Genomic DNA, 12,252 nt, shown 5'->3' with positions numbered 1-12,252 from the left:
ACAAAATAATTTTCAGATATTTCTTTGCTCAGCTCTACTAAAATAAAGCTGAAAACCTGGATGAAATGGATGGCTTTCTAGAAAAACATAAACTACAAAAACCAATCATAGAAATTACAGAAAATCTAAATAACCAATGATTAGAGAAAAAAAATAGCATATATTATCAAAAATCCAACTCGCTCAAAAGCACCAGAATCAGACACTTCACAGGTGCAAAGAATGTCTTAAAGATCATTCCAGGACTACTTAAACTGTTCCAGGCCACAATAAAAGAAGAAAAACTTTCAAATTGGTTTTTGAAGCTAACGCGATATCAATTCCAAAACTCCACAATGATAGTATACACACAGAAAAACTATAGTCCAAAGCTATCTATAATATCAAGGCAAAAAACCCATTTAGATAAAGTGTTAGCAGACAGAATCCAGTACACTTTACGAGAATGCTACCTCTTGATGAGAATTTCAAAGACCATTGCTCAAAGTATCTGGTAAGAGTGTAGATTCGGGAGTCAGACTGCCTGTGTTCAGATCCCGGATCTGGTACTCGTCAGGTATAGGACCTTGGACACATAATTATTTAACTTCTCTGTGCTTTAGTTTTCTGATTTTTCAGGTGGGGTTCATTATAGTATATTCAGAGGATTCCATGAATTAACACATGTAAAGTGCTTAGAATAGGGCCTGGCACAAAGTAAACATAGAATAAACATTACCTATTTATTTTCCAACACTGGAAAAAGCTAGGACTACAGTTTAACATACTAATAGATCAAGAGAAAAATCCTAATTGCTTCCCTGGATGCTGAAAAGTCATTTAATTATCTAACATTCATTGTAAAATTTTTATCCAACTTTTAACAAAATATTATTGAGGATGTCTTCATAACATATTAACTCAATAAAATAACAAGATCATTCACCAAAGCCTGAACCATACAGAATGAGGAAGCCCTAGAAGCCTTCCTGATTCAACTCAGGAGCAAGACCAAGACATCCATTCTTCCCGCTATTATTTCACAGTGTTCTAGATGCAGTAGCCATTACAATAGAACAGGTGAAAGAAATAAATGGAAGCATGGGAAGAAGGTGGGCAAAATTACTACTTGCAGAGAGTACAAAAAGATAATCAATTGAAAATTTACTATAGCAGGTAAAAGAACTCAGAAAATTGATGGGTATGAAAATAAGATGCAAAATATACACAGGTTAGAAAACAAAATGAAAAAAAAAAATTCATAATAAGAAACTGAAAAATATCCAGGAATGAACTTAACAGGAAATATTGAAGTTGTGCATGAAGAAACTTTAAGATGCTACTAAGAGACACAAAAGAAAACCTGAATAAATGGAAATGCTAACCTTGTTATTGGATAGAAAGACAATAATCATAAGTCAATTCTTCTTAAATCAATCTAAATAGATCATTTAATGCAATCTCAATAGAAGTACCAACATGGTAATTTTCAATTCCAGGCAGATTTTCAATTTTCTACACAAAAGTAAACATGCCAGTGTGTCTAGAAAATTCTGAAAAAGAAGAGTAATGGAGCATACTTGTCCTAGCAGATGCTAAAACGCATGATAAATTTGCTCTATTTCTTATAATGAGATTTTGGCAAATGAATAGACCAATCAATGGAATGAGTACAGATTCCACAAATAACACACTCAAGTTCAAATGAGAATTTAGTTTACAATGGTGACACTGTGTATCAGTAAAGAGTAAATGGGCCATCAGTAAGCAGTGCTGAGACAAGCGGAGAGCCATTGGGAAGTAAAACAAAGCTGTATCAGTACCTGTCTCCTTATACCAAATTAAATGTTAGAAAGGAACCACAAGACTATAAACCACAAAAGTACTAGAAGAAAGCAAGGAATATTTTTTTTCATTTTTAATAATCTTGAATTGACATAGAACCCAGAAGTCCCTAAGAAAATGCATGATTATACTTAACTATATAAAAATAAAAAACGGCTCCATGGTATAAAACACTTAAAACTGAATCAACAGAAATGACAAAATGGGGAAAAATACTTAAATTCTCACAACAGAATATACATGTGTGATAGACAAAAGCTAATTCCTGATATATAAAAATAACCTACAAAAAAAGTTCAACAACCAATAGAAAAATGGGTCAAAGGATATATAAACAAACTTCAAAGAAACACAAATGGTACTTACACATATGAAAAGGTGCACGGCCGGGCACAGTGGCTCACACCTGCAATCCCAGCACTTTTGGAGGCCGAGGCAGCAGATCACGAGGTCAGGAGTTCGAGACCAGTCTGACCAACATGGTGAAACCCCGTCTTTGAAATACAAAAATTAGCTGAGCATGGTGGTACGCACCTGTAATCCAGCTACTCAGGAGGCTGAGGCAGGAGAATCGCTTGAACTTGGGAGGTGGAGGTTGCAGTGAGCTGAGATGGCACCATTGCACTCCAGCCAGGGCAACAGAGAAAGACTCCGTCTCAAAAAAAAAGGTGCTCAATCGTAAGAAGAGAAGTGGGAATTAAAGGTCTGAAGATTATAGCATTATCTTTGCCTATAAGGCAAAAATTTCAAAACTTGTCAACACACTATACAGGCAAGCATATGTGGGGAGTCATTGGCACTCTTGAACATGGTTGATAGGAGTGAGAATTGGTGCAATCTCTAGAATGCAATCTGTCAAAATTAAAAATATACAAGCCTGGGCCGTCACAATGGCTCACGCCTGTAATCCCAGCACTTTGGGAGGCCAAGGCGGGCGGATCACTTGAGGTCAGGAGTTCGAGACCAGCCTGGCCAACATGGTGAAACCCTGTCTCTACCAAAAATATAAAAAATTAGCTGGGTGTGGTGGTACGCACTTGTAATCCTAGCTACTTGGGAGACTGAGGCAGGAGAATCACTCGAACCTGGGAGGCAGAGGTTGCAGAGCTGAGATTGTGCCACTGCACTCCAGCCTGGGTGACAGAGTGAGACTCTATCCCAAAAGAAAAAAATATATATGCAAACTTTGACCTGGTAACCTCACTTCTAGGAAATCTTATATTTGCCAAAATAATGAAAGATGTATCTACCACACTGCCCAAAGTACAAAACTGGAAATAGTCAAAAAACTATAAACAGAGAAGTGATGAAATAATTTATGGTATATCCTTATAAAGAAGTGTATGTGCTGATATGAAGAAACCCCAAGATATGTCCTTAAGTTAAAAAACGTGTGTGTGTGTGTGTGTACAAATATATGTTTGGAAAATCTCTGAAAGGTACATATGAAACTATTGTTGGAGGTTTATTACAGGAAAGAATTGTTATACGCTATTTTGTGCTATGTAATTTTTTTTACTGTGTAATTGTTACATAATACTAAATAGTAATTTTTTTTTTAATTTTTATTTTTTTGATGGAGTCTCGCCCTGTCGCCCAGGCTGGAGTGCAATAGCGCGATCTTGGATCACTACGACCTCCACCTCCCGGGTTCAAACAATTCTCCTATCTCAGTCTCCCAAATAGCTGGGATTACAGGTGCCCACCACCACGCCCAGCTAATTTTTGTATTTTTAGTTGAGATGGGGTTTCACCATGTTGGGCAGGCTGGTCTCGAACTCCTGACCCTGTGATCCACCCGCCTCAGCCTCCCAAAGTGCTGGGATAACAGGCATGAGCCACCATACCCAGCCACTAAATGGTAATGTTTAAAATGATGAAACAAAAATAAAAAAGATAAGGACTCAGGAGTGATTTTATAAGGGATTCTAAGTACATGAAAGACTGTTCACCACGGCCAGTGGCTAGCCATTCTCAATTCTCACAGAAGATATCCTCTCCAACAAAAAGAAATAGTAGATTAAACATGAATATATATATATTTGGACTGGAGAAAAAGAGTCATTTCCTGGTGAAGGAGCGCTGTAACATCCTCTGAAAGACTTTGAAAGGAGGGTTTGAGTCTGGGGTCGGTGGTGGGTGACGGGGGGAGGGAAGGACCCTGGTGGCCAAGGGAGGCCTCTTTCCACCCCTGGATGCTGGGACTCTCTTTCCAGGAACGACACCTCTCTGCTGGCTGACAGTTTAATGAGCATTTTACCCAAGGCATTCATGCCAGTAGGAAATGTGAGATTTACAAGTGCCCATTAGTTAAAAGTTCTCAGAGCCACTGTAGACTCAGCACTGCATAGGGTTTCTGTTTGGGACTTCCTTTTGCTTCCAGTGTTGGAGATTCAGTGCAAAAAAGGCCACATCTCAGGGAGCTTCTATGTTCTCTCAAGCATTCTAAACAGCCATGGGGACGAAATCTTGAGCTCCTCATAGTTGACAAATCATAAAACCCCACCGCTCTCCCACAGAGAGCTCTAGCCTAAAGGTAAAAATGTGGTTCCCTCCATAAATGAATGATCCAGGATACTTCGACAATGAGGGGGAGCATATGGAGAATAAATAAGCCAGAGTAAGCAGAAAGTCAACTGAGTCCAGGTCGCTGCTGTTGGTCTCTGCTGCAAAGCGTACTCCATCATTCATCCTCTTGGTCAGTGCTTCTCAAATTCTGGTCCCTGGAACAGGAGCATCAGCATCATCTGGAAACTTGTCAGCAGTGCAAATGATCAGGACCTTCTCCAGAACTGCTGGATTAGAGACTCCTGAGGTGTGGCCCGGCAATCTGTACCTTGAGAAGCTCTCAAACAAAGCCAGTGCTCAAGTTTGAGAACCACTGCTTTAGGCTTCTGGAAGAGGACCACCAGCAGGAATGAGCACTGGCTGGACTCCGTATCCTTCCCTTCAAGGGAACCCAAGGTGACCTTTCAGCTTCATGGTTCGTCTTCAGCTCTGGCTGTTCATTGGCTACCTGCATCCCCTAAAAGGAACATCCTCTGATGATACTGGTGAACTCACAGAAGGCACTGCCATTCCGGCTCCTGTGCCTGGTGTGGACACATTCTAGAATGTCAAGGGAAGCAAAGTTGACCCTATGGTCTTATGCTAGCTACAATAATACCTAGCATCCCAAGTATATGCCAGTGACTGTAAGGCATTAACTCTCACCATCAAGGGCTGGAACCTTTGTGGTTCAAAAATCTCCTGTTAGGATGTTACCTTAAACAAAATCCTTGAAACCTGGGCATTAACTCTCACCATCAAGGGCTGGAACCTTTGTGGTTCAAAAATCTCCTGTTAGGATGTTACCTTAAACAAAATCCTTGAAACCTGGGCATTAACTCTCACCATCAAGGGCTGGAACCTTTGTGGTTCAAAAATCTCCTGTTAGGATACTACCTTAAATAAAATCCTTGAAACCTTGGCCCATGTCAGTTTGTAGACTGCTGCTTCCACTTTCCTATCAGCCTAAGGATTTAGTTGTTATGAGAACAAAACAGGATGGGGGCAGGAGATGACGGGAGAGGCAGCCATACCGTACCACCACAGTTCTGGTTCTGGGAGTCAGTAAATGTTCTTATTGTTGAGGCCAATTTGATTTGGATTTTCTGTTATTTGCTGCTACAACACCCTACTGATAGTGAGGGTTATTATTCCTCTGTATACATGGGGAAACTGAGGCACACAGAGGTTTGGCGACTTTGAGATTAAACTTTGTGACTTTGTGTAAATGTTATGACCGCAGCTCTGCAGTACAAACACCACCTTTTTGCATCAGAAATTTGCTGACCAAAGTACCCTGGGATAATGCCCCAGATTAGGAACTGGGGACACCACCCACCGCACCCTTACCTTGAGTAGCACTCAGCAAGGCTGAATTCAGAGCAAGCATTCAGAAGCAGCTCCACTCCCTCTGGCCCCGTGATAGGGAAAGCAGGGTTGTTTTGAGGCTGTAAGCCCCCCTCCCCCATCCTATCTAGTGAAGTTGCAAATCAGTGTTGCTTGGTGGATAGCAAATCAAGTTTCAAGGTTACAGACAATACAGAAAGGAAAAAGGTAAATGGGAAATCATTTATCAAGACCATATTTAAAAGAAAAAAAAAAGCTCAGGTCAAAGATGTAATACAATCGCTTAGCTATGTTCCCCACCGGTGTTGGCAGGATCTCAGGGCGCTGGGAGATTTAAATGCCATTTTCAATGGGTTTTGAGATTTTGGGTCAGATGGATCATAAATGTTCTTAGTTACAAAGTTTAATGCATTTTTTCTTCAACTAAAAGAGATCAAATGGCTTGTTTTCCAGTGTGAAGACACCAACAAGTTTGGGGGCTGCTGGGGGACCTGGTTCCCTGATCTATACCTTGACTTTTTAGTTAATTACCTTTTAAGTTAGACATATATGTCCAGTTTAATAAGGAATGCAGTGTCTGGAGGAATTCATAGTATTTGGGAAGAGACGCAAGAATAAAAAATCCCATTGTGAGGTTGCAGGGTCGGGGTGGTCCACAGCCAGTGGTTCAGGACGTCTGATGTTAAGCTCGTTCTGTGCTGGGCATTTATCCCCCTTCCTCAGACGTGAGCAGGCTGAGGCTCAGAGATGCTGAGGGTAGTGTCAAACTGCATGTTCCCAAGTGCCATATGACATAGATGGTAGAAATGAGCAGGGGAGTATAACAAATAAAAAGAATATATGAGAAGGACACTGTCTTCACCTCCCACCACTGTGGCCACTGATAAACCCTGACCTGGCAATGAGCCGGCTGATACTGGTGCAGAATGGACTGGGCCACCCAATCCTGACCCGCATGACCTGTGTATAGCAGGGGCAGCTGGGCACCACATCTTATACCACCATATCCCAAGCTGGAGCCCCTCCCAGGAACAGTTCACACATCACCAGCCCAAGAGCAACCATCGGAGACTTTGCTATCCTAAGGACACAAATAGAGTTTGCAGTGTCTTGGTTTGAAGGACCCACCCTAGTTCTCCCCACACCCCATCCCAAGTCTAGACATCTCATCGCCAGAGCCTAGACACAGGTTCCCTGCTTAACAATAAAACTTTTCCACATAGTGCTCAATCTTCGACTTCATACACTTTATTTTTTCCTTACCTCCATCAACTAAATAACACCATCTCGCCCACTGCTGCCCCCATGGGCCAGAGGAAGGTACCAGAAGGACAACAGCTACCTATGCCCTTAGTTGAACGGAAGGTACTTCCTGCCCTCAGCAACCTTTTCCCTTTCCAAATCACATCTCTTTCAACCCAGGAAAATGGACTCTTCCCATACAAATCCCCAAGTGCCTTGTGTGGAGGTGCGAAATATGTTCAGTGGGGCTATTTTAGGTTGCTGGAGCATAACCCTTTTTTCCACCACAGAAATGAAACCCACTGTCATTAAAACACACCGCCATTAAAAACACCATCAGACCTTTGATAATCTCTGTAATAATAAATGGGGCGATTACATTTTACGTTATTGCAGTGGATTTCATCCTGGCACTTGAAAATTTGCTTCCTATTTTTGAACCAGAAAATACTTCTGGTGGCAGTGTATTCAAGCCATCATTTGAGCTAGAAGACTGATGATGATATAGACAGTTGAAGACCATTACAACTTCCGCTGCAGTTACTTATCTTCTCCATCCCAATTTTTCTTAATCAAATAACTGGTATTTAAAAGATAAATGCTTGAGGGGATGGATGCCCCATTTTCCATGATGTGATTATTACCCATTGCATGTCTGTATTAAAACATCTCATGTACCCTATATATACATACAACTACTCTGTACCCACAAAAATTAAAAAGTAAAACATCAAAAACATGTATCTGATACTCTGTCACTTCCTTTGGTAGCAGTTGAGGAAATCATACTTCCTGCAGGCTTAGCTGTTATTAATGTTGACTTACATCTGACTTTCCAACATTTTGGGTGTTGAATGAATACTTGCATACTGTACAAAGATCTGCAAAAGGACTTGTTCCTCATTTAATATATGTCCACTGCTCAGAAAATTAAACTGAAAAGCAACAGGACCATACCTTCTGGGTGGCACATATAATAGGGAGGAAGAAAGTGTGACACTGCCCTGATGGTTCTTTATGCTACCTCCAGGCACTTTTGTAGTTAAAGAGTGGGCTGTCACCTGTCTATCCCTACCCTCCTGATGGCAGGCTTGCACAGGTTGGGAGAAGCCAAAACAGCCTTATAGCCTTTCTGCAGGTTATCTGTCTTTCCTGGCACTATTTCTATTCTTCCTGGGTTTAGTTGTCTAACATCTCTTGCCAATGAGAAGCTCCTATCAGCTCACATAAGGATTGAAAGCTGTAAAACTGAGAAGCAAGTAAAAATGCCTACAAGACCATTAACCTCTTTGTACTTGCAGCCAGAGTTTTTGGATCCTAAGAACTAATTTAAAATCCATTTGTCCTTCATGTTTGGACTATGAGTCCCCAGAGGCTTAATCAGAATGAAAAAGAATCAAATACCCTATCAGCAGCTCAGCCTCTCGTACCCAGCTCTCGCCTGTTGACCAGCAGGAGATTTAGATTTCCACACATTCCCTAAAATCACCTCAGAGGCAGAAAAGAAAAGGCTATCGCAAAATTCAGTTGCAGCTACTTAACGGAGGGAAGATGGGAATGGGCCAGTGAACAAAAGTGACCTATGTATGGTTCTAAGAATCACCAAATGGGGACAACGCATTTTAGCTTCCCCAGTCAGGGTTTCAAAGAGAATAGGTGGGATGGGCACCTTGAGGGTGCTACAGGTCACTACAAAATGAAACGTGATATGCAAGATTTCCTGTTGTTGGTAAGTTAATGAGGGCAGGTTAGAGTGAGAGTTAAAGGCTGCCATAGCAGAGGGTCTATCTGCCCAAACCAAGTGCAGACAGGAGGGCCCAGCTGCTTTTTTATGGGCTGCATGAAACAAAAGACATCAAAACCAATGCTAGATTCATTGTCTAGCCCAGAGCCACAATAACATTCTCATAATAAGGAACCAAAGGCTGAGAGTTTCCAATGGCTCGTGGAATGTGAGGCTCCAACCTTGTCCATTTAAGGGAGCCCTCTAGCTACTGAACATGCAGCTCTGAATCTACATGGTTACCAAAGAACAGTAAAATCATCAGCCCCCCAGGTACAGCTCAGCAAGGGGCAGGAAGCAGCTGCTGGCTTGATCTCCGGGAAACTGCAGAAGAAAATGTCCTGGTTGGGAGCCTGGCTTGAAAAAGCAGTCTCCACGGCTCTTTTTCCTTCTCAGACATTCTTTCCACACCAGCAGGCTCTGGAAACGTCAGTGAGGAAAAAGAGGGAGTACCTTGAAAAGCGCCTTGTAGAATCCTTGGGAGCTGCTAATAATTGGGAAGGATGTTCTGAACCAGTTCATTTTTTAAAGTACTTTGTGATTTTTCATGATCCACCTAATTAAAGGAGAGAAGTCAGGGGAAAAAAAAAGGCTCTCATTATGTTCACTGACATAGAAAAGTAAGGTCGCCTCTTTTACAGAGATGAAAAAGTAAACAAACAAAAAAAGTATCTGCACTAATAAGGTCTCATTCATTCATTTACTAAATATTTGAGTATCTATGAACCAGTCCCTTTACAGGGTAGAACTAGGAGCCAATGAAGGGTGAGGCAAGGTCACTGCCCGCAGGCAATGACCTGCAACCTGGGGCAGGATGGAAGCCAAGCCATTTAGCAGAATGAGCAAGGACAAGACAACGGGAGGGCTCTGGGGTTGGGGGGAGCACCTAACTGAATTTGGAATCAGGGAGGAGCTCCCCAGAGTGGAGATGTCTAAGTGGACATCTAACTGCGATGATAGTCAAGGACAGTTTGGAACAAAGAAGGAAGAAGTTTCAGAACAAGGGAATAGCTGGTATACTGTTTGATGGGGTAATCCTTGTCTCAGCTCCCCAGTCTCACGCCCAGAAATGTCCCCAGATTTTTTAGGAGTAATAATGAAAGCAGTTTTTCTTAGCTTTATAGTCTGGACTTAATCCCATTCTGATATGGCTTGGATTTGTGTCTCTACCCAAACTTAATGTCAAATTGTAATCCCCAAAGTTGGAAGAGGGGCCTGGTGGGAGGTTATTGGATCATGGGGGTGGATATCCCCCTTGCTGTTCTCCTGAGAGTGAGTTCTCACAAGATCCGGTTGTTTAAAAGTGTGTAGCTCCTCCCCCTTCTCTCTCTTCCTCCTCCTCCAGCCACGTAAGATGTGCCTGCTTCCCCTTGTCTTCACCATGACTGTAAGTTTCCTGAGGCCTCCCCAGCTATGCTTCCTATACAGTCTGCAGAACTGAGAGCCAATTAAACCTCTTTTCTTTATAAATTACCCAGTCTCAGGTAGTTCTTTTAATATACACTCCTTTCAGTGTTTCTGAATTCCAAGCTTTTAAAACAGGTTCAGGCTAGGTGCAGTGTCTCATGCCTATAATTCCACCACTTTGTGAGGCTGAGGCAGGGGGATTGCTTGAGCTCAGAAGTTCAAGACCAGCCTGGGCAACATAGGGAGACCCCGATCTCCACAAAACATAATAAATAAATAAATAAATAAATAAATAATCTAGGTGTGGTGGCACACGCCTGTGGTCCCAACTTTGCTGGAGGTTTAGGTGGGACGATTGCTTGAGCCTGGGAAGTGGAGGCTGCAGTGAGCCATAATTGCACCAGTGCACTCCAGCCTGCAGCCTGAGATACACAGTAAGACCCTTTCTCAAAAAACAAATCAAAACAACAAAACAGGTTCAACTGACAGTTTAGACTTCAGTTTGTCTTTAATTACTTCATGTAAATTAACCTAAAATTATGCAAAACAATAGAAAGTCTTTTGTACTGATTACACTGAGAAATTTTATAGCAGCCTCAAGAATAATAGTTGAGTCTGTCTAATATGAACTTTGAAGTGTGTTGCCCGGAGGAAACGAGTGGAGATTCCTGCTGGTCATGTAGAAGCAGGACCTGGAAAAACTTCCTAAGGGAGATCTATACTCAAATTCGGTATAACAGTTTTGCCACAGTGGAAGTAATAACCCAGGAGTAAAAGAATGTTAGAACAGCCTCCCTAATGTGTTTACTGCTGAAGAGCAGCTAACAGGGGTGAAAAAAAGAGATTAACTGAATGGTAAGTAACACCTGGGGAAAGCTACAAAAGCAGCTGGATTTATTTTGAGAGAGAATGAAGGAATTACACTGAGATACACAAAGCAAGTTATTGGGGATCTCCTTTTTTACTTAAAGTCAATGTGGTCCTGGAATCAGGCACATAGATTCTGGAGTCAAACCACCTGGGCTCAAATCCCTTCATAACCACTCATTAGCCATTTTAACTCTGACCAGTTATTTAACATCCTATGCCTCTGTTTTTTTCCATCTTGGGCCAGTTATACCAGTTCTTAACATCTTGTGCCTCGTTTTTCCTTATCTGTAAAATGGGGTTATAATAGTACTTTCCTCATGAAGTTGAGGAAGCATGCCTAGAATATAGTGATGCTCAATAAATTTAGTTATTGTTATTACTATACCCTACTTTTTACCAGAAAAGAAAGAGAAAAAATGGGCTTAGTTACCATTTTTAAAGCAAGGATGTTAGTCCAATATAGGAAAGAATTTCCCAAGTGTGAAGATGTTTAACAACATGAGGTAGTTTTCTTGGACAAAGCAAGTCTCAGAAAGTTTCATCATTAAAATCTGTAGGAAAGAAACTGACCCTGACCTGCTGACGATGAGCAAGGTGAGGTGGCAAAGAGGTCTTGTTTTGGGGCAAGAAGAGGATGGTGCTTCTTAGATCTAGATACTTTGTGTTCACATCTCCACTTGCACAAATCAAACATATTCCCCTTGAGGTTCAAATTCTCCTTCATACTACTGTCCTAGGGACGCTCCAAAGATCCAGTATGTGAAAATGCTTTTTAAGCATCAAATGCTATAGGGTAGTCAGTATCACAATATCAAGGCATAGTACTCTTTTGTTCAGCTGGTGAGGAATGGAATGGAAAATGACGCCCCTTGACGCTCAGGTACCCTCTTAGTTCTCCATCCTAAATCACCCTCCAAGGGTAAGAAAAAAAACCACACCAGAGGGGAGAGGCAAAGCCCAATGTAAATTCTTCCTTAGGGCCAGTGCCACCCTCTGCTGTTATGCACATTTTATTGACTACCAGGAAGTGTTACCCTGAAAGGAAAACCTGTCTTGACTTTGAGCAGCAGACTCAGGGACATCGGGGAAGTGGTTGAGTGTCTGCTAGACCCTCTCTCTAAAGTCAAAAATCTAACATCACTTTCCAAGCACCCTGTGATCTAATGAAGTGATTTTGTATCCCACAGCATTCTGGTCCCATCTTTCCTCATGAGCAAAGGGACAAGCCCCAT

General features: G+C 41.7%; 1 pseudogene; it reads left to right on the top strand.

The window, feature by feature from the left end:
* The first annotated feature begins 4,804 nt into the window (after positions 1-4,804).
* LOC104681900 overlaps positions 4,805-12,252 on the top strand; it is a 51,504-nt pseudogene continuing 44,056 nt past the window's right edge.

This window comes from Rhinopithecus roxellana, chromosome 6 (genome assembly GCF_007565055.1).
Source record: "Rhinopithecus roxellana isolate Shanxi Qingling chromosome 6, ASM756505v1, whole genome shotgun sequence".
NCBI classification, from domain to species: domain Eukaryota; kingdom Metazoa; phylum Chordata; class Mammalia; order Primates; family Cercopithecidae; genus Rhinopithecus; species Rhinopithecus roxellana.
This window is presented reverse-complemented; position numbering and strand designations above follow the sequence as displayed.